Here is a 24,261-nt window from a genome sequence, read left to right as displayed (position 1 = left end):
AGCAGCCATCTACGGTGCTCATCTACTGAACAGTCACAGGTGGGAGGGAGATCTTGGGAGAAGCAATGGGTACATTGACTTCTACAGTTGATGACCTTGCCCGGCTGAAGTCCACCAATCCGAAGGCGGGGGTAGGTCAGGTTTTCACAGCATCTGTCTGCATTCCTTCGTGGGGGTTTTAGTTGCTTGCAGCTCAAGGCTACCAGGGCATTAGATTCAGATAACAAGACTTTGTTTGGGTCAGGCTGAGAAAATTTTCCTCTCTGCCTTCAGTCTTTAAACTGATCATTTCCAGTCCTTCAGTGAAGCCAATTTTGGGTTTTTAAACCTGTCCATACCGTCCAGTGACTCTCTACGAGATGACATCCATTTTGCGCACTAATACCAGTATCGCAGCTAGAACATTGTCCAGCTTATGATTCACCTCGAGTACCGTCCCAGTCTGTGAAGTCTCCACATGGACGGTGCTTTCCGTGGGTGCGGGTCGCCCTCCAATCACTCCCATCTTCCCAAACTTCCAGAAAACCAGATATCCTCCCACTCCAATCAGGAGAAATCCAGTGATCATCAGGCCGAACATCCACACGTCTTCGATGTCCTCATGGACAGCTGGCTGAGGCATATGATCTTCCATTTCCTCCAGGAATCCAGCATATATCCCACCGGGTGTGTCCCCTGTGGACATGTGGGAGCCCCCTGCTCCGTTCTCATTGTTGAAAAAATCTTACCGATCGCATTGAATGACCAATTTTATCAAATCCATGGTTAGTAAAAATAGAGCTTTTCAGAAGAACTGCAGAGAAGCGCTCTGTGGGGAGACAGGACAAAGAGCCTTGGGAAAAAAAGATAAGGGAGCGAAAGAGGGAAACGTCTGTACTCCTCGAAAGCCTGAAAATGTGTCGATGACACAATGTGCTACGCACTCGAAGCACTACTGTGCACTCTTTCTAAGTTCTAAGCCACAACTACTACAGGACTGTAGCTTTAACACCTCTCATTATGAAGTGCATGGAGAGACCAGTGCTGCAACATATCAAGGCATATTCTGACAGGATGGATGTTACAGGGCCCTTAAGGGATCTAGCTGGATTATTGGAGGATTATTTAGGAGGATTGGAATGAACAAACTGATTTCAGTGGTGAAGGGTTAAATGAGTGAATGAACCCACTACCAAGGATGAACTCTGCTAACTTTAAAAATCAGCTGCTCTAACCAGCTCAGTGGCCTAGTGGTAGAGTGTCCGCCCTGAAACTGAGAGATCAGGGTTCGATTCCTGGTCGGATCATACCAAAGACTTTGAAAAAATGGGACCCAATGCCTCCCTGCTTGACACTCAGCATTAAGGGGTTGGATTGGGGGGTTAAACCACCAAATGGTTCCCGAGCGCGGCTTGTCTGCAGCTCACCGCTCCCCCAGAGGATGGGTCAAATGCGGAGAACAAATTTCGCACACACATCAGTGTGTGTGACAACTAATGGGACTTTAACTTTAACTTTAAATAAGCATGAAGGTCAGAGAGGAGCTCTAGGATGGACACGAATAAAGGAACTGTAATGTAGAGGTAAAGTAGGGCAGGGCCAACGTTAGCAGCTGTCATATGGTCCATCTGAAATGTTTGAATTTCATTTGGCTTGTTATGTGACAGGTTAGAGCACAGTCTCATGATAGAGTTTTGTCATGAGAACATTGAGAAACCTCACATACTGATGGCGTGTGTGTGTGTGTGTGTGTGTGTGTGTGTGTGTGTGTGTGTGTGTGTGTGTGTGTGTGTGTGTGTGTGTGTGTGTGTGTGTGTGTGCGCGCACGAGCGAAATGTGAACTGGCGTTGTGATTTTGCACTACTTAGATGTAGCCATCCTTACGCTGACAAAAATGTAACTAAGCAACTTTTACTTTGAGTACATTTTATTTGCGTTACTTTTTACTTTTACTTGAGTAAAAATTCAGGCAAGTACTTTTACTTGTAATTAAGTAAAAAAAATATCTAAGTATTGGTACTCGTACTTGAGTAGGAAATTTTAGAACTCTTTCCACCTCTGCTGAGTCCCTTCCTGTTCTCCCTATACACACACATGACTGTAAGGCCCACCCACAACACCAAAGCTATCATTAAATTAGCTGAAAATACAGCTGTGGTGGGCCTAATCAGCCAGGGAAATGAGTACAGTACAGCTAACAACCTGACCCTGAACACCAATGTAATGATTCAAAAGGGTCAATATTCACCATCAAATTGGCACAGCATAAACTTTCATACACGCCAGAACTGCAAAGTCAAGGTTACACCAGCTGGCGCACAGATCAACTTTTTGCCCACTTATTGTTCTTCAACACAGACATAAATCAACTGTCAAGGTCCCCTATAAAAGCCATTCTCTCTGCCCCAGACGGTGGGATTCCTCACTCTGAATAAAAATGAATTACACGAATCCTACAAGGCTTTACAACTTGAAAGTTAATTAATCATATGGTTGACTGAACAAGATGTTTAAATGCAAGGGCATAGGAAACGGGGGGACGGGTGGGACGTGTCCCCTCCAATAATGAACAAACGCGCTCCCAATAACATGGAGAAGAAAAAAAATAGATTTTCAAATATTTGACTCGAGAGCTTTTATTTTGAAAGATACCGCAGACTTCTCACCGACACAGCCCCTCCCCTCAGGGAGTCAGACAGGCTGGCTGAGTGAAACAGGAGTCGGGGCACAGACACAGGTGTCAGGGATGAGATGACAGCAGCAGCTCAGCGAGTTCTTTCTCATGAGCAATAAAATAAAGAAAGAAAGGAAATGTGAGTTGGTAATAATTTAGTCCAAGAGGATAATTGTGTTTTTAGTCAAACGTTAGAATGGCTGACTAATGTAAACATCTTGCTAGGTAGCATTAAACATTAATCAACACTACTAGTCAACAAAAAATGGCTAATTTGACAGTAACGGACAAAAACCATTTGACACGAAAGAAATAAGAAAGTAGAATCTCCACATAAAAATGGAGTTTGTAAGTGTGATTGTTGCTTGTTTGTGACATTCTCATCACATTTTATTTTTGAACCTTATTTGTGTCACTTTTTTCATATAAGAGACCAGAGGAAGTTCAGCAGGAAAATGATGATGAAGGTGAGACAGAGAGCCAGACCTGCTGAGGGTGAGACAGAGAGCATCAGACCTGCTGAGGTGCAGGGAGGTGCTACAGTTGAGTGACATTTTAGATGGTTGATGATGAGAGGAAGATTTGAGCATGATAACAAGTGAACACGGCTAGATAATACTATAACGAGCATGGATTTAATATTGCACCGGTCCTCCAACAGTATTTATTCATGCCCACTGTATTTATATTAGAGATCAGATGAAGTTCAACAGGAACCAGCTGAGGGTGAGACAGGGAGAGCCAGACCTGCTGAGGTAGACGCTACAGTGAAGAGTGAGATGATTTTAGGTGGCTGATGAGAGGAAGATTTGAATGTGATAAGTGAACACAGTTACATTTATGTAATCCCATAACAAGTAGGGCTGGGCAGTACAGCTTAAGAATAAAATACATTTTGTACATGCTTCCTTACACATATTTGAAAAAATAAGTGTTAAACTCTGCGTTCTGGTGCTGTTTTTTATGTTGGCCATCTGAAAAATACCAGTTGTTGTTGTGAGTTAATTATTTCTTTTTTCATTCTGTCAGAAACAAACTGATTTTTCAGACTGTTGGTTAGTATTGTTGGTTGATGTAGTTTAAAATATTCTGATAAGAGTCAGATCAATTCAGACTGAATATTCACAGCTTTAGTCTTGTATTAAATCTGTTTACACATCCCTACCCATATGTATAAGATAATGTATCCTACATTCATATTATTAAATAAAAATAAAACAGTGCTGACTTAAAAACGGCTTCTTTATAATGAAAACGTCCACTTTGGCTGGTAATCAAACCTGGATCTGGCTGATGGGCAGCCTAAGTCTCCACCCCTTCTGATTGGCTCATGGGTCCCCGATCAAAAGAAAAAAAGAGCGTTAGTGAACTGGTCTATACAACTTATTTTCTTGTCTTCCTGGGCTTTGCCTTACGCCCTGAGTCACATCTGTCAGGCTTTTCTAATCCTGGAGTTTCACCGTCTGTTTTCTATCAGAAGCTAATGCAGGAGATAGCTGTAGGACACAATTTTCATGTTCTGCCTGCATGAAAAACTCAGAGTGACCAATTATAATCTGAAATAATCATTAAATATTTTTTTTCCAGTGAGGTTGACCTATATATTTACCTATTGATCTACGACAGATTTGTTAGATTTCCAAAATGTGTCCCCCAATTAAACTCATTCCTACGCCCTTGTTTAACTGAAATGTTCGAATGATCTGTGCTTAAATCAATGAAGTTGAAATGAATATTGCTCTTATAATGATCCATTACAGATCTTATGATCAGCATGTGTTTGATTTAACAAGTTAATCATTATCTACACTCATAAACATCTTCATAAGATACAAAGTAAGGTTAAGTTTCACCTCACATAAGTGTTTTAAGCCATTCTCATTCACAGTGATAAAAACATTTTTGTATCTGAGGAGGGCGTGGCTTTCTGAGGGATTTTGGGGAATACACAGAAACTTGTCAAATTCAATCATAACAAAGTAGTTTAATGAAACAAGAATTACTTCCCGAGTAATTCAGTTTCTAGCGGAGTTCCGAACCGGCCAATTCGGAACAAGCATCCTTGAGACATCTCTTTTGATATACAGTCAAAAACCTGTTTACACGCTGCAAGCGGACACAGCCAGACGGCTCCCTAAGAGCCACATCCACCTTGGACACAAACAAGCATTCCAGCTACTGTTGTGACCTGGAGACATCTCAAGACTGGATGGGTCGTATTGGAGTTAATCTACGAGCTCCTGGTGCCATGAGGTCCACCCTGACTTCCGCCAGGGTTTGTAGACACAACAGATCACGTCTGATGCTGTTTTATTAATAATCAACTCTCTAGTTTATAGCAGACAGCAAATTCTTTTACACCCAGATTTCACAATTTCTTTCAGATACAAAGATTCTGATAAACATCTAGCTTACATCACACACATATTCCATCACTGCATATCCACTCCATCGCATATCATTATTCATATCTTGTCATGTATAATTATTTGTTTAGAAAAGAATAAAATTCCCTTTTAACTAACTATATACTTGACTCTGTCTGAATTAATACGAAGTGTGTTTATGGTCTCTGAACAACTAAAAGTAACTAGAATTTTCTGATTAAACTTCAAAGATCAATCAGGTTGATGTGTCATATTTATATGGAATTATCAAACCTTTTTTTTAAAAAAAAAGAACCAATAATGGAATTATCAAACCTTACTGGTCATAATTAATTTGCAGTCGTCACTCTATAAAGTGTGACCCAAGAAACAAAAGGTGGAGCACCAGTCACTCACAATAAATGGAGAGCAGGTGGGGAGAGTGTCACAGTTCAAGTTCCTGGGCACAACCATATCAGAGGACCTCACATGGACACACCACCAAATGTCTGATAAAGAAGGCTGTACTTACTGAGGGCTCTCAGGAAGATCAACCTGCCACAAAAATTGCTGGTGTGGTTTTATCACTGCTCCATAGAGCGTCCTGACCAAAAGCATCCTGGTGTGGTACAGCAGCAGCTCTGCAGCTGACAGGAAGGCCCTGTAGAGAGTAATCAAAAATGTAGAGAAAAAAAACAAGCACACACCTGCCTGCCCTTGATGACATCTTCACCACTCGCTGCCTTCGAAAATCAAAAAAAAAAAAATCCTGAAAGGCTCAACCCACCCTGCAAACCATCTCTTCAAACTTCTTCCGTCTGGTAAACGATACAGGGCAATAAAAACACGCGCCACCAGGCTGTTAGCAGCTTTTATGCAAGAGCCATCACTAAACGGAATGTTGCTGCTAGGAAGTCACACTAAAAGTTGATTCTGCTGGACAATTAGTGCACTACAGCACCTTTACATTAGTTAGTTAACCCTGATGCCTCAACGTATGACTGTTTGCATTTATATTATTTATACTTTTTGCACCATTAACTGCCTGTATGTGCAAAAGGTGTGTGTGTGTGTGTGTGTGTGTGTGTGTGTGAGAGAGAGAGAGAGAGAGAGAGAGAGAGAGAGAGAGAGAGAGAGAGAGAGAGAGAGAGAGAGAGAGAGAGAGAGAGAGAGAGAGAGAGAGAGAGAGAGAGAGAGAGAGAGAGAGAGAGAGAGAGAGAGAGAGAGAGAGAGAGAGAGAGAGAGAGACACAGAGGTCTATTTTATCCTTATTATATTTACTGCCTCCTTACATGAGCTGTCTTTAGTGCTACGTCAACTTTGTTGTACACCTGTGCAATGACAATATAATGATCTTGAATCTTGAATATAACTTTTGAGGTATGCTGGCTGAACCAATCAGGTCAACAGTCCCTGCTAAGATCAGGGACAACATTCTCTAGTAGAGTCGGTTGTGCCCTGCACCATGTCCTGCTGTCTTTGTGCTGCAAAGAATAACCCTGGTTTCAAAACCAATTCATTAAAATGAAATGAATTAAAATCATCTTCTAAATAATTAAATGATCTAATTCAGCAATGGCATCTCAAAGTCTGCTAAAACTAATAAATTCCACCATGCTGTATCAATTCAGGTTTTTCTATGAGACAGAATATTTTAGAAGACAGAAATTATGCTCAAGGTAGTCTTAATTACTTTTACTAATCTAGGGTTAGGGTTAGGGTTATTTTTTTAATTGCTCTCCTTGAAAAACATTCCACCATGGATTTAAATGAAACATGGACCATGTCCTTGGTTTTATTGAAGCTGAATGTTGCATGTTGGAACGAATCATTACAGTGGTGTGAAAAACTATTTACCCCCTTCCTGATTTCTTATTCTTTTGCATGTTTGTCACACAAAATGTTTCTGATCATCAAACACATTTAAACATTAGTCAAAGATAACACAAGTAAACACAAAATGCAGTTTTGAAATGATGGTTTTTATTATTTAGGGTGAGAACAAAATCCAAACCTACATTGCCCTGTGTGAAAAAGTAATTGCCCCCCTTTTAAAAAAAAACACAACTGTGGTGTTTCACACCCGAGTTCAATTTCTGTAGCCACTTCCAAGCCTGATTACTGCCACACCTGTTTCAATCAAGAAATCACTTAAATATGAGTTGCCTGACACAGAGAAGCAGACCAAAAGCACCTCAAAAGCTAGACATCATGCCAAGATCCAAAGAAATTCAAGAACAAATGAGAACAAAAGTAATTGAGATCTATCAGTCTGGTAAAGGTTATAAAGCCATTTCTAAAGCTTTGGGACTCCAGCAAACCACAGTGAGAGCCATTATCCACAATGGCAACAACATGGAACCGTGGTGAACCTTCCCAGGAGTGGGCGGCTGACCAAAATCACCCCAAGAGCGCAGAGACAACTCATCCGAGAGGTCACAAAATACCCCAGGACAACATCTAAAGAACTGCAGGCCTCACTTGCCTCAATTAAGGTCAGTGTTCACGACTCCACCATAAGAAAGAGACTGGGCAAAAATGGCCTGCATGGCAGATTTCCAAGACGCAAACCACTGTTAAGCAAACAGAACATTAGGGCTCGTCTCAATTTTGCTAAGAAACATCTCAATGATTGCCAAGACTTTTGGGAAAATACCTTTTGGACTGATGAGACAAAAGTTGAACTTTTTGGAAGACAATTGTCCCGTTACATCTGGCGTAGAAGTAACACAGCATTTCAGACAAAGAACATCATACCAACAGTAAAATATGGTGGTGGTAGTGTGATGGTCTGGGGTTGTTTTGCTGCTTCAGGAACTGGAAGGTTTGCTGTGATAGATGGAACCATGAGTTCTACTGTCTGCCAAAACATCCTGAAGGAGAATGTCCGGCCATCTGTTCGTCAACTAAAGCTGAAGCGACCTTGGGTGCTGCAGCAGGACAATGACCCAAAACACACCAGCAAATCCACCTCTGAATGGCTGAAGAACAACAAAATGAAGACTTTGGAGTGGCCTAGTCAAAGTCCTGACCTGAATCCTATTGAGATGCTATGGCATGACCTTAAAAAGGTGGTTCATGCTAGAAAACCGTCAAATAAAGCTGAATTACAGCAATGCTGCAAAGATGAGATTCCTCCAGAGTGCTGTAAAAGACTCGTAGCAAGTTATCACAAACGCTTGATTGCAGTTATTGCTGCTAAGGGAGGCCCAAACAGTTATTAGGTTCAGGAGGCAATTACTTTTTCACACAGGGCAATGTAGGTTTGGATTTTGTTCTCTCCCTAAATGATAAAAAACATCATTTCAAAACTGCATTTTGTGTTTACTTGTGTTATCGTTGACTAATGTTTGATGATCAGAAACATTTTGTGTGACAAACATGCAAAAGAATAAGAAATCAGGGAGGGGCAAATAGTTGTTCACACCACTGTATTATTCACTTGCTAATTTTAATAGTCACACATTAAATGTTACGACCCCGCCTGTCTAGGGGGTCTAGTGTAACAATGAGGAAACACTCTCTGGTGGTGTTAAAATTAATAACTTAATTAATTTATATAAAAGGATAAATAAATAAATGCAAAACCCAAGTTAACAATTAACGAATCAGTGGCAACTCATAATAACTGGTAACAACAATCAGACAGATATCTCTATTTGACCAAATTATTACAAACTTTTCCAAAGACCATCACATGCTTTATCAGACCGGGTGATGTCTTGTTAAAACAAAACAAATTGCATTAGCATTAAATTGCATTTATACAGAAAATGCTAAGTGGTTCATCTAGAGACTTTTACAAAAATAAGCCAAAAATCACACAAAGTTGTTACATGAACACAGTTTTTAAGCAAACTGAGTGTCGTCCAGAACAGAGAACCTCTATGGTCTGCTGCTTTCTGAAGCTGAGGGCTGGCTGATGTTATGGGGCAGCTGGCAGAGCCCAAAAGGAGCAGAGCAGGTGTGGGAGGAGCCACAGTGCTGCATCTCTTTCCTCACACAGAAAGAGAGAAACAGAGGATGGAATTAAACACATTTAAAAGGAGGGCCGTAACAAAATGGGTTAGGGTAATTGCACAATTTAACCTGGATTCAGAACAAAATTTAGTTCTGTGAACAATGCAGCTTTAAATTAAAGCCAAATTAGATTTTCTTTTATGTGCTGTGGAAAAGGGCGGCAGGACCTGTTGTAGCACACGTTTGGTCATGTGCTGACCAATGGATATCTGCCAGCAGTGTTGTGCCTGAACGCATTTATTGAACGATCGTTTGTGAATTTGTTCGTTTTATTCGTGAACGTGAACTGAACACGTTCGTATTTTGCCTGATGAACGTAAAAGCGAGTGTGTTCGTCCTGGCATGCGTGAGCGGGTTTATGAACGTGTTCTTTCATTGTTCTAGCTCCAGACCTCCACGGAGCTTTTCCAGATCTAAGGCCTAGCTAAAACATCCGGTTAACCACAGAGTTCATAAAAAGTAGAACCCGCAAAAGCGGCCAAACATAAGCAGTAGCGGTTGGTGCGGCGTCTACTCTTCTATGTCTATGCTGTGTGCAGGAGTCAAAGTTCATTCAGAAAAATAGAAAAGGGACTAAACTGAAAGATTAAACATTTTTTAATGTTTTGCACTTTTAATATTACACTTTGAGTTTGCTCCCTCAGCCTGCTTCCTAAGATTGTTTAATAATTTCCCGTTAAAAACTGTTCAAATAATGTCTTTCTCATGTTATTGAGAATATACTGTAGGGTAAAAACTGCAGCTGGGTATGAGTGTGGACTGAACGGGTGCCAACTATTGGAAAATTATTTCATAAGTCTTTACACATTTAAGTCTTTACACACACACACACACACACACACACACACACACACACACACACACACACATATATATATATATATATATATATATATATATATATATATATAAACTAGTTTGTTTATTATTTCATAATTAAAACAATTTTAAAATAGGTTCACTTTTCCAAAAACGAACTAGTTCATAGTATTTAAATATATATATATATATATATATTATACTATGAACTAGTTCGTTTTAACATGTATGAACTGAACTTTGAACTAGTTAGGTTTTTAAATGAACTTTCCCAACACTGCCTGCCAGGATACAACACACATATTGGTAGATTTCCTGTGCTGACTTGGTTTTCTGTCATCGTCATTGGAAAAACGTTTACACAGGAAAGAACGAGGAGAGAGAAGTTTGCTCCAGCCAAACAATTCAACCACATCAAACATGCTTTATCAAACCCTCAGAGCAAACATATTAAGCACAACCCTGCTGCAAATACAGGCATGATTTAATTTTAAATAGATGAAATTTTATTTCATTTTGTTCCATTGTTGCTGCCTAGCTGGTTTAGTGGAGCGCCTGTTTGTATTTTGCAACTATAAATCAATTTTGAAACTCAGAACGAAGAAAATGGGATCAATTTGAGTACAAGTCACCCATGAATTTTAATGCATTAGCATAAAGGCTCCCTGCTATCTAGAAAATAAACAAGTGAATTTAATGCACTCTACATAGTGAATGTTCAACGTGTTGATATCACTTTGAAAATTAAAGGCCTGACATTCCTTATAGGAACGCATATCACCCTCCACCTTTTATGGGAGGGTTTTAAACTGTGATCAAATCAAATATAGGAAATATGTAATATCAAGCATAAGGCTGGACAGTAATTCAATAATGATATATGTCTATTGATAGACATGTGGAGCAAAACAATATGGGTCGATTAACACTTAGATGAAAAGTTTCTTTTAATTTTTTTGTTAAAGCTTATCAGATAGCTTAATACTAGATTACTTACTCCTAACCATAATACTAGATTACTTACTCCTAACCAATCAACAACACAGATCCAGGCACGCTCTGTCACCAAGCCCTCCCCTCTCAAACCTAAACAGAAAACATGTGATTTAAACAAGACATTGCAGAGGAGGAGAAAATTCTCCCAAAATAACATTTTGGTTTTTACAAGTTCAACAAAAAAAAAATGTTGTTTGGTTAAATTGTTATGGGCGCTGCACTTTTTTAATCCAAAGGGTTCAAATGAATGCAACTGTACTTTGGTTTCTTGAAGACGTTTTGCTTCTCATCTGAGGAGCTTTGTCAATTATAACTGGAATATGGGAGAGTCAAGCTTGTAAGCGCTTGTGTAGTTAGCAACAGAACACCACTGGTTTGAGAGATTCTCAGCTTAATATGAACTTTAGGACAAACTACCTGAGTCCCAAAAAGAAAATCACCATTTGAAGTTATGGACAACAAGACATTTGAATCTAGAAAATAGTTACTGGTGTTTAGCGCTCTGTTGTTTCTCTGGTAGTGAGGGTTCTGGCAGAAGCATCTCAGGAAAGATGCTCGAGGGGAGGGGTGAGTGTTGCGTGACTGTGTTCGCATAAAAAAAATAGCTTGTTCTGTAGATTCATCATAGACGCTTTAAGAGAAGCACATAGAAACAAAATATCCTAAAAGTATATAAATTCATGAATAAATTATCATCTGTTCATTAGAGGTTAAAAAGTAGCACAACTGACCCCGATTTCAAGGTTTTCATGTTTTCTTTCCAGCTCTGTCCTCAAGTTTCTGCAGAACAGATAAGAATTTTACATTTTCAAATGATTTTGGGTATTGGATTAGATTATCAGGCGATGCAGTTGTTGCAGGTGTGTGAGGGTGATAACAGCACTTGCATTTACTGTGGCCAAGAAATCAATAAGAAAAGGGGGAAAATCTGAAATGTAAAGCTTACCCTCAAAGTAGGTTGGAATCACCTCAAAGGGTGTCTGACTTTCACTAGTATCTTAGTTTTAATTAGTGAACGTTTGCTTCACCAGTGATCTGCAATACCACAGACATTTTACATTCCCTTGATATTCACAATTCACTAGCTGTAGATTCAATAGTAAAATATTATTCAGCAGTACCATTTCTAAGGCGGTACTCTGTTTTATCAATGTGAAGTTTTCCATTGAACATTCACCCACACTCATCTTATGCAAGGCTGTACTATACAGTAAAGCAGCTAATTACCCTCCTCTGAGTTGACTTTGAGAGCCTCTATTTTGAGAAGTATTACCACAACAAGAGAGGAAAATACAGATATGGAAAAAAGTCCCCTCCTCAGTTTGTTACATTCAAATACCTGATAACATAATACAGTTGAATCATGCCCCCGTGTAAGTTATATTGCCTTGAAATAACAAAAATGAAATCAAGGAATAACATGGTACACTCACTATTGGCCCGTTACTGCTGATCAGTGCAAGCTGATGGGACTGAGGTAAAAGAAAAAGTGATGAGACTTCCAAAAACTAAAGTATCAAGAAAACACAAAGTGATCAGGCCTTGAAAAGAAAAAAGTGCTTGCATGCAGGTTGCTTACAGAGATTAGAAACATGCTTAAGTAAGCCATGAGAATAAAGGTGCAAACGCATCAGAGGACTTTAGTTAGTTTAATAGAAAGACTGGTTCACTGTGGATGTTTCAGTGCTTAGGTACTCAGGTAGCATGGAACTGGACGTGCTGATTGTTTTAAGGAGGAACAAAAATATGAATTTGGGGTTGCCACACATGTCACATTGTTCATGACCTAAAATGCAGTTTTATTTGGAAATCCTAAACAGGAATAGATGCAGATGTCATCAATTGGTTAGGTGTCGAAAGTTAGAAAATAGCAGTTTTGTTAAAGTCAAAATCTGCAACTTGTTCTATTTTAAAATAATTTCCTTGAGCGAGTATGTGCTAAAATTTCTCTTTTTAGCATTAATGAAATTTCATTCAGACCTCTACCACCGTCTGCAGCCAGAATATAGCAAATTCAAAGTATCTGGTGTGGCCCCTGCTAGTCCTAAGTAAAGAGGAGCTGACATACCTGGTGTTGCAGGCTGCTTCCAGCATGTTTCCTGCGTGTTTTAGATCGTGAACACAGCTGATTTGTTTGATTTAGCGATGAACCACACCTGTAGACACTAATGAAGGTATAGGAGATATTTCAGTAGTTAGAAAAGACGAACGCACAGAGAGAAGAGTTTCACTTGTTTCACTAACAGACACTAGGGGGTGCTAAAACCAAGCAAAAAGTGTCTAGTCTCCCTTTAAATCGTTTCATGGACAATTATTTCAATGGTTTTGAGAATGAAATGCATATTAGTTTTAACAAAGTTTGCAGCTTCAGAGTTTTTAGATACATTTTGTCGTCCATTTCTGTTGTGTACTGACATTATTATCAGATTTTAAGTTTCAGTGGCTTTTATTAAGTTTATAAAGTTTATGCAAAAGTACATTTTTGCAGGGAAGGTTTTTCTATTTCAAGCCCTCCTCAGTTTGCCCTGGCACTTTGTCAATCACCTTTTGAGCCAAATCCAGACTGATGGCTGGCAGTCCATTGTAGGACTGTGTTTGCCAATCTGCTTTGTGGTTTTCCACAGGATCGTGATCTCTGGAGTTTTCTGGACATGGGCTCAACATTTTGATTGTTTTTTCCTCCAGCAGTTTTATTCATCACATTTGCCCCCTGGCATGGTGCTGCATCATACTGGAAAATACCTTTTTTACCCATTCAAGTTTCTTGAAGGGCTTGAGTTGTCAAGATTTGGTTGATTTGTGGACCCAAGTGCAGTTGACTACTTGGGAGGCAGGCAGGTGAACTCAAATAACTTTAGTAAACAAACCAAGAGCAATGGTACAAGCCAAAACCAGACGTAATACTCAAGACACAAAAAAATCCCAAAACAACAGGAAGAAACAGGATCTGACCATCGGTGCATAAACTGGGGAAAATCCTACACTGAGGGATGTTTCAAAACAGAGACAGGTGAGCTGGGAAATAGGTGTGCATGGTAAATGCCTGCAGTAGAAGGGAAGACAATCCAACTGGACCGAAGGAAAAATGATCAGGACAGAAGTTCTTCTTGGGTAATGATTAGGTACAGGGTCAAGCCCCTTTGCTGCTAGGCAACATGGATGGTCTTAAGATGTTTTACTGCTGGTATGAGACAGGATTCAGGAGAGTAGTGCTCATCTATTTTTTTTTACAAGAAATCAAAAGCAACTTCTTTGCTGCCCTTCCTGACACAAGGCCTTTCTCCATGAATATCCATGCAGATGCACTCACACCTGCATTGGTGAGACACCAAACCTGCAACTGAATTAATTTTAAGAAACAGTCCCAGTTGTAGCTTGGTTTTCTGAAGCACCTTTCCTCACAAATGCACTGGAACAGTTTTTAGGGGATAAAGTGTATATGAACAGAAGTGGTTATTACAGGTTAAGGTTCGCTTCAAGTGAGAAAGTGGTGGTTAAAATTCTAAAGAACTGTATAGGCCTGTTTCCATTGTGGAAACCTCAGGGTAATTTCTGGGATGGAGAAGTTGACGGAGATAGCCCGGCCTTCTCAGCTGTCGTGTCTCCATACTAATTCAGCTCTTTGTCAGCATATCGTGACTGCTTCAGCAGTGAGTGATGTCACTGATCAGCGCCAAAAAGCATCCACAGTAACATTAAAAGTTTTATTCTGTGAAAGTATGGCAGTTTAATCCATTAAGAGGACCAAGGAAGCAGCTGTGTGATGTAAAATGTGGCGTTAAACGACCAGAAGAAGTGTTGTTTTTTATAGCGCTCTGTGAGACAAAGCCCTGATAATTACATTCTGCTTTGTGTTTCGGTGCTGGGAGTTTAACAATGGTGATTTTAAAGCAGCTTGAACTGTAATTTTTTGCTTGTGCTTCTTTTAAAGCAACTCACCTAATTTAACTGATGCCGGTTCTTTTGGATGATGTTTGCTGATGTCATTTTTTTACTGAGTTACAACCAATCAGTGTGAGTTAACCAAAATGTCTGCTCTTCTACTGCACTGGACTTTTCTGAGTACGTACCACTGTTCAGGTACTCCGAAAGTACCTGCACAGTGGATATCGGGAAGTTCTGATAAAATTACTCTGAAGGTCTGATAGTGGGAAAACACCTTATGGCTTTAATCTCCTATTTGTAAACGAGACGCATAAGGAAGAGTGCTCATATGTGTTAAGGGGAGAGAGACAAACGAAAACATTGAATAATGTAATACTTCGCTACAGAAACACTGGTAAAGCTTTTTCCTGTCAACCCACTCAACATGTCCCTGGATATATGTAATTACCTAGTAATTCATGCACGCAGTCGCTCAAGACAAACTACACCTCCATTTGAGGCTGTTTCATTCATGGCCTCAACTCCCGGGCCTAATCAATACTGGTCATGGCAAGTTACCAGATCCTCTCGCTGGAATCATTTGTCAACTGAGCGATGGCTTCAGCTGTAATAAGAGATTGGAGCACAATCTCAAGGTAAACATATCTGACTGTTTTTTATTACGCCACCAATGAACCCCTTTTCATGAATGCTGCCCTTTAATAACTTTTTAATTTCCTCCTCCAAACCTGTGCCCCCAGGTGACACACCAGGTGCTCTTCCTCTGTTATGAAGCCTCCGACTGGCCCTGCTTGCACCCACCATTTATTCAAATGAGAGATATTACAGCTGTTGAGCATTTTACATGCAAGTGAATTGGCTGCACAGCCAGCTCTCATGAATCTTTGATTGTGCAGTTCAGTTCAACAAATTGGTAGATGGCTCTCAGGGGTGAGCGTGGCAAAACATTTCAAAGTGACTGTAGGATGATGGGAGAAGAGCCCTTTGGATGTATTTATACTGCATTATGACACATTAAATGTTTGCTGCAGATGTTATATGATGCATTATCGTGTTTGAGCTTTGTGCTTTTGATGTGCTTGTTCCACATGAGAAGGGTTCCATTTCATCCTTGCATCTGGCTAAAATGTAAACAATAAGTCACTAGTTTCCAAAGTTGGGTCGCCATGCCTCTGTGGATCGGGACAAATTAGGAGTCTTGAAATTATTTTTTTGGAAATTGCTAAGTGGTGTTGCAATTGTTGGGTGTTGCTTAAGGTCTAGCTTGGCAATTAGTGAATCACTGCTGTATACAATAACCCCTACTGCACACTGGAAGCATCAGCGGTACAATATGGCAGCCAAATGGCAGTGCTTCTAATAGAATCCATTATAGTCTATGGCATGTAACAAACCCGCCGCAACGCAGCAATATTCAGATGCATCCTAGAAGCAGCACACCGCTAAAGATTGGGTCAGGTTCTATTTTTTCCGCGAGCCGCTCCTGGGGTGCGTCAGTTACCACAGTTAACATTGGGCTAGACAGGAAATCACACACGGTTTCAGTGTAAAATTCCCAGTAATGTTCAAAATCAAAGTATTTGTCGGGTTAAATATTGCTGATTTTAAGCTTAATATATTACCTTTACTTATGACCAATAAGCTGGAATATTCTATATAAATATGGAGTATCACTCTGATTGGTCTTTGAGTGTTTAATCAGAAGATTCTAGGATTTTTTTTATTTTCAGGAATCAAACACACTTCGTATCAATTCAGACAGAGTCGAGTTTATAAAAAGTAAGAATTTATTTTCTAAACAATTAAAAACATGACAAGTTAACTAAGTCTACTGTGATGGATGAATCTAAGTGGATGGGATGTGATGTATGGTGATTGAATGGTGTGTGTTTATCAGAACCTTGTATCTAGAAGAACTGAGTTCTGGGTGTGAAAAGAATTTGGTTTGCATTAAACTATGAAGTTGGTTCTTATCAAAACGGCATGTGACGCAATCATGCGTGTCTACCTCACCCTTTTCCAGAGGTCAGGGAGGTCGGATGACCTCTGGGCACCGAGGTTCAGTAGATTAACCGCAGCACTGACGCTCCAGTCCAGAGATGTTGCCAGGCGCACGGGTTGGAACTAGTTTGTGTCTAGAGCAACTGTTTCTGAGTAGCTGAAGGAACCGTTTTGCTGTGTCAGCTGTAGGCAGCTTTTAGCTTGTCGAAAGCTTGTCAAGAGACGTGGTGGTTATAGTTTCCCTCCAATGGCCAGTCAGAGTTAGCTCAACTAACAGAATGTTGAATCTCACAGAATGCTATCTTGTTTTAATATTCTCATATTATGGTTTACTTGGCCAATCAGGACGTGCCATGTTAAGAGGTGTTCACAACAACCCTTAGAACATCACGCCTTCTTTCAGATACAGGATGCTCTGATTTGTGGGTAAGAAAATATCTATGTGCAGAAATTACTTTAACTTTATCTTATGAACATTGTGTGTTGATCATAACACCAAAATGATTCATTGTAATAATAAAATTCATTTCAACCACAGTAATTTAAGCACAGATTAATCAAAACATTTCATTAGTATTCATATAACATTTTTAAAATTATTGAACTTGTGAGTTGTAAAAGTTCCTTTTTCATGAGAATGAGCAATCCTGTCGTGTTATTTATTTATTTATTTATTTATTTGTATTTTTTTCCGGCATAACAAATACATATAAAACACATGAAAAGGAAAATAATTATCTAATAAAGAACATAATAATAATTATCACAGGTACAAATTCCTCTTTTAAATTAAACAGTTTCTTTAGATATAATTTATGAGCGAAAAGGTATAGGCTGAAGTTAAAAGTTATCAAAAGAAGGCTTTGTTTGGGAACACAGGCGGACATCTTGTTCCTCCTGAAATGTCAACAAGGTTTGCAGAACCTTGTGGCTTGTCGGGAGATAGAATGTAAAATCCACCTTAAAGGGTGGAATTAGGTCTGTAGATGACCGGTGGCATGTAGGTCAATCTGTAGGTGAAAACTGACCGTTCCTGGACGTTACATATTGTAGCGATGCTATTTCATGAAGCCTACATGTGACTTAACGGCTTATTTACTCACATAATCATTCCAGAAGTGCAACGGTGTGTTTTCATGGCTGATTTCCTTCTTATAATAGCGGATTGCATAAACAAACTTTAACCTCGAAGTCTCGAGGAATTTTGCGATCTCACGAGTCGAGCGAGGAGCACGGCAGAGAAGCCGCTTCACTGCTGAGACTCTTCCGGTGTGCACTCGAGTGCAGTGATTGTTGCGAGTAAACCTTTCTGCTGCTGTTCCGCGCCGCTGATGCTTTCAGTGTGCAGCCGGGGTAAGGAAGGCTGGGGAGACGTTTCAGCAGTTAGATAGAGGTGTTGCAAACGCACAGCGAGGACATAAGTTTCACTTTTGGTTCCACTAAAGGAACACTTGCTAAAGCAAACCAAAACTGCCTGATCTCCTTTTACCAGCAACCCAAAGATCATTATTGTCCTCTTAGCATTGCAAAGCCCCTTCAAAATGATTGAATCCTTATTTTAAAACAATAGACTGAGTTAGATAATTAATTACCAGACCGGACATAATTAATTTATCTGATCAAAACCTCCTGTTGTCATCCAGTTAAAACACTCAGATATACTGTAGACAAATAATTGTACTTCTTTTGTATCTTTTATGTCCATGCTGTGATTTTATTGCACCCTTGTCTTGGCATCATCCTTTTGTGTGCTGGCTTACAGTACATTGGTCAAAGCGTGCCAATTTCTTCTCCTTTTTTCTATTTTGTTTCCTTCAGTAATATTTGTTTACTGTCATTTTATGAAATGTCACAGCAGTCATAACATATGGCTGGGTGCAGACTGTTCCTGTAAAGTGCCTTTTGTTAGTATGAAATTGACATCGTTGAAGAAAAATGTTCCCTTTGTCAAACAGGAAAGATTTTTTCTGGCCTTATGCACCAGTCAAAGGTATTTCCTTCTTCCTTCCCGGTCTTCTTTCATCCACTGCCTCCCTTTTCAGCTTACCCAGTATGCTGCTACAATTTTTGCCTTGAGCCTCAGTAAACCCTCTGTGTCTGCACGCTGCACTGGCGCCCAGTGGCTGCTCACGTTGCCTTCAAAGCACTGCTGTTAGTTGTTATCCAACTCTACCATGGGTATAGCATCCAGTGATTGCTTTGTGTCAGAGACTGCTGACAGACTCACGCCGTGTCCTTTCCTTCTCTGTGGTAAATGGACCACTGATCAGTGTGATCTTGACTCGTCAACACCTTCTCAGTTCTTCCTTTTCTTCTCTTATAGAAAGTGCAATTGTTTTTCTCTCTCAGTCGGGATTGCAATCACTTCCTGTTGGGAAAATCTCAAAACCATCCCTCTTTTCACACAACCTCTGCACTCGCCTGACCTTCAAGGTCCAGCAATCGTTGTCCGACAAATACACAGAAACATTAGGTTGCCCACGCTTTTGTTGGTTTTGTAGCAATGTAATTCAATTAGAATGTGTGCAGCTGTTTATTGACTTACATATAATTGCTGAAGGGGCTTGCATTCCACCTGCTTACTTTAGCTCCCACGTGTCAAAGTAAAGTCTCTTTGAGATCAGTCATTAGGTGCAGCAACACAAACACATATAAACACTCAGGTTAAGGGTCTGTCCTGTGACATGGGGACAGAGCACCCTCTAGTGGTTTGGTTTATGATTGCACTGCCTCTTTTGAAAGTTGGAATGCCATCATGATGAGACTGGGGTAATTGTTTGCATCTTAACGCTTTAATTTGGTTGTTATTTAAAGTGTCAAATGAATATTTAGAATTTCATTCGAGAAAGAGCCTTCTTCTGAACTTAAAATCCAATAAATAGAACAAAAGTTGGTTTAATACAATAATCTGTTTCAAAGTTAACCAGGTGTTAAAGTTAGCAAAGTCTGCTTTAAGTTTGCTATAAACAACTCTGACGAGTTAAAAAGGTCACACATGTCCTATTAGTGGCTCAGCCTGAGTAGAGAGTTTGATAGCCTTTGTAACCATGGCAACAAGGTTTTGCATACATCCAGTTCCACTTTCCTAAGGATGTATATGTTTGTGTTTTTGCCGGCATATAAGAGCAGCGTCTTAATAATCAATTAACAAAAGATAATGGTAAAAGTAATAATTTATCTCTTTCAGATTGTAAAATTGGATTTTCACAATTTAGGCTTTTCTATTAAGTTTTGCATCATGATCTCAAAGGTAACCCTAAACCCAGCAAACAAATTTCAACATCAGACAGAAATAACCAGAGTAGAAACAAAAGGCAGTATTTAAATGATGATTTTATTTATCTAAAAAAAAGATCATTGTACTCTTAATAACCCCAATGTGAAAAATAGTTATTTCCCTTTCTTGGTAAACCACAAATCAGTTGTGATTAACCACATCATTTAGAAAGCTGTGTTCTGATTTGATAGCCCCACCCAGACCCTTATTATTAATGAATTGTTATTTAAGAGGCCACTTCAATAGAATGAAGCAGGCTTTCAAAGTGTGAAACCAAAGTTCTCACCGATCACAGATTATGTAGATGTGCGGTTGTCGCATGAGCACTAGCGTGATATTAAAAGATCTCAACAAGCAACAGGTACCTGTTGCAATGGAATAGAAGCATAAAAAGAACCCAGGACATCTAAATTGTCACTGGTGTCACTTGGTAATGTAAAGGTCAGGGGTCAATAAAGGGGTGAAAACTGAAGTCTTGTCTGAATCGGTGGATCTCTACTTTATAATTACTCAAACACCTTTAAGAGGTAAAAACTTTAATAATTAATATTTTTTATGTTTAGGGCTGGATCTTAACTTTAAATCAAACGTAAAGTAACAAAGTCAGTCAGGAGATAAATGAGGTTTTCTTGTCAAACTTACAGTTACAGAATTTTTCTTGGATGTTGTTCATATTAAAGATATAACTGCTTTCTGCAAGGCTGCTGTTTAAAAAGCTGTTTTTTAGTCAGGTTGATAAGAGTGACACTAATAGCTAAACCTAAAGATGAAAACAACAGATTTGATTATAAAACAGCTGCCCAACAAAGAATTAAACGTCCTCGTATGCATTCATTTTCCTCTTCTTTTCCGGGGTCAGGTCACGGGGGCAGGAACCTTAGCAGGGAGGCCCAGACTTCCCTCTCCACAGCCACGTCCTTGCTGCAGGGGAATCCTAAGATATTTTCAGGCTAGCTGAGAAACATAGTCCCTCCAGCATGTCCTGGGTCCATCTTTAGTGTCTCCTCCCGGTTGGACATGCCCAGGAAACCTCACCAGCGAGGAGTCCAGGAAGCATCCTAACTGGATGCCTGAGCCACCTCAACTGGCTCCTCTTGATGTGGAGGAGCAGCGGGTCTACGCTGAGCCCCTCCCAGATGACCGAGCTTCTCACCCTGTCTCTAAGGGAGAACCCAGCCACCCTGTGGAGAAAACTCATTTCAGCCGCTTGCATCTGTGATCTCATTCATTAGGTCACTACCCAACGCGTGTGACTATAGATGAGGGTTGGACGTAGAATGGCCGGTAAATCGAGAGCTTTGCCTTCTGCCCCAGCTCACCAACACCTGCATCACCGTAGACCCAGCACCGATCCAACTATTGATCTCCTGCTAAATATTTCCCTCACTCCTGAACAAGATCAAACTTCTCTACTTGGGTCATCTCTGACTCAGAAAAAGCATTTTTCAGCTCAAATAAAACTTGAAAATGTTGAGTTTTTTTTCATCCTCCGTGGTTTTAATGTTGTTATGTTCTAAAGAAACTAATAAAGTTATTCCACATGTTTTAAACTCAGGAGGATTTACAACTATGTACATAAACTCTAAAATGTCTAGCCACAAAAAATGTATTTTTTTTATAAAGATTCTTGTCCACCAAACAGGAGAAGCTGAAATAGAAGGACTGTGTGCTGCAGGGAGTGAACTGAAAGGTTTACTGCTGAGTGCAAGGCTGAGAACACATAACAGATTATATATATATATATATATATATATATATATATATATATATATATATATATATATATATATATATATAAACAAATCCTAACCCTAACCCTAGCTGAGCAAAAAATACATAAAGAGTGAAAGGGGGTTGTGTTGGCAGCATACTCATAAGACAAGAACCATAAAAAATAATAGAAGTGTCTAAGGGTCTAATATATTTATTTTCTTATAATAAAAGTACTATTTGTGTTTCATTTGGAAAAAAGTGTTTTTTTAAGAGGAGAGTAAAGAGGTCAGTGCTGCTGGGAGGAAGCTCTATCTTAGCTGGCATGAGAACAGATTGAAATAAAAAAATATGAGATTTGAAAAACCCATGGTCATGTTAGTGGTCATGTGACAACTGCGCATCTGTCAGAACCAGAACCTGGAGTGAATCGGACCCAAGAATGCAGCCAACACCAGAATGAAGCAGTAATAGTTTTTTTTATTAGTGAGGATTTATTGCTCTGTCCCAGATGCTGAGCACACGAACTGTTTGCTGGACTGCTGAGAGTTTCCTGATGAGCAGCACTGGAACATAAACAGAGCAGATGAAGATCTGTCAGCCTTTCCAAATCCCAAAGTTTCAACAGTACCATACTGTACCATTTATTTGTTTAGCACTTAAAACATCAGTGCTGTAAACGGAACAAATAAAAAGAACAGAATCAATTATAAAACCATTGAACTTAAAATAAATAAAACTGCCAGAAATTTAAAACATTATTCTAAACAGACTAAAATAGGGTTTAAAAAATGAACTAAGAAAAAATGAAATTTAAAGAGCAAGTCACCCCCAAATCAGCCTTTTTTGCTGATAAACTATATAAATGAGTGTCTGCACTACATTTGAATTTAAATTTGTCATTGCTATTGGCTAAGCGGTACCCTATGATGTTAGGTGGTATCACATGATGTCACAATGCTGCTCTCTGTGTGTGTGTGTGTGTGTGTGTGTGTGTGTGTGTGTGTGTGTGTGTGTGTGTGTGTGTGTGTGTGTATTTGCTAGTGGCTTCGCCCTAGGTCTGCCAGGCCCCGCCTCCTTGTGAGGCATTTTTAAACAGGAAATGTGAGTGGAGTAAGACTCAGGTGGGGGGTTATTGCTCTTTAAATAGTAATAAAAATGATCCAAAAAATAGGTTAATGTTAGCATCTCAGATGGTGTCTCAGCCCAGAGAGGAGAGGTGGGTTTTAAGCAGTGATTTAAACCAGACAGTGATGAGGCCTGTTTGATACTTAAGGGAAGCTCATTTCACTCTGGAAGATCTATCAAAAACTAATGCAGGAAATAGGTGTTGGACACAAATTTCACATTCAGTCTGCATGTTAAACTCAGACTGACTGGTCATTTTCTAAAGTAATAAGTAAAAAAAAAAAAAGTAAAGGTTTCTCAGTGAAGGACCTCTTCAATGTCATGTTGAAGAAAAAGAGGGGGAAATCTGACATTTATTTCAGAACTACTTTCTAGAGCTGGTGCAGATTATAGAGATTATTGCAGAAGTCAAATGAGACGAATGACAGATATTAAAATCTAACTATTGGTTTGCTTGTACCTGGAATTGTGCATGGTGATTTATTTTGCATCTTGTTGCAAACCTTAGATACTGTTGATGTTGTTTATTGTTTGTATTTTTCGATAAATGTTGTGACTGATGCATTATTATACAGTTATATATAGTATATGTTATTAGATTACAGGGAGTGTTGAGTATTTGATGAAGAAAGATGCTGTTAAACACATTAACTACACGTTGTGCTTTATTAGACACAACGTAGCTTTTATTACATTCCAAATTGATCAGAAACTTTTTTGTGTAAAATGTATTCACAGTGTGAGGAAACTTTAGCAGCATACATCATAATAATAAAGAAGAACAATAAATAAGATATAGAAACTATTTATAATAAAACTTCCTTTCAAAAAGACTAATAAGTAGTAATGCAGTCATTAGATTGGCAGTAAACATGTGTTTAAACATGGAAATTCATTAAATAGAATGAACAATAGTTTGTGCCAAATAGTGAGCCGGCCTCGGGGTCATATGATTGCTCTATAAGCCACCCAATAATGCTTTATAATGAGTTTGTAAAGAATAAACTATGTAATAAAAGTCTTATTGTGCAGTGTCACCCAAGGTTTAAGAAAAATAACGAAAATAAATCCTAAACACAAAACAGAACCAGCCTGGATCAGAAATATTCTTGGGGTTTTATGTTTCCTTGTTTCAATAAAAAAAATCATCTTATTTTCTCTAAGAACAATGGCATTACAATTAATTTATCCTTTTTCATTTGTTTGTCTTTAATCAAAAGTCCAGCTGGAAAATAACTTTTTTAAAACATCAAATATTCCTGTTTTCTTTCCAATGTGCATTTTTTTCCAAAGAGCAGCATCATTCATATATTTTCCATACAGAATACGATCTTTAACTCCAGTAGGATGTTAGCCAATGAAACAATAGTTTAAAAAATGCACATAACCCACAAGAAGTGGAAGAC

General features: G+C 39.1%; 1 protein-coding gene across 2 annotated transcripts in view; it reads left to right on the top strand.

Moving 5' to 3' along the window:
* The window catches only part of LOC107374609 (astrotactin-2), a 548,261-nt gene that overhangs the window by 396,194 nt on the left and 127,806 nt on the right, over positions 1–24,261 (top strand). The window lies entirely within an intron of this gene.

This window comes from Nothobranchius furzeri, chromosome 6 (genome assembly GCF_043380555.1).
Source record: "Nothobranchius furzeri strain GRZ-AD chromosome 6, NfurGRZ-RIMD1, whole genome shotgun sequence".
NCBI lineage: Eukaryota > Metazoa > Chordata > Actinopteri > Cyprinodontiformes > Nothobranchiidae > Nothobranchius > Nothobranchius furzeri.
Note: the sequence above shows the minus strand (reverse complement) of the source record. Positions and strands in the feature narration are given on the sequence as shown.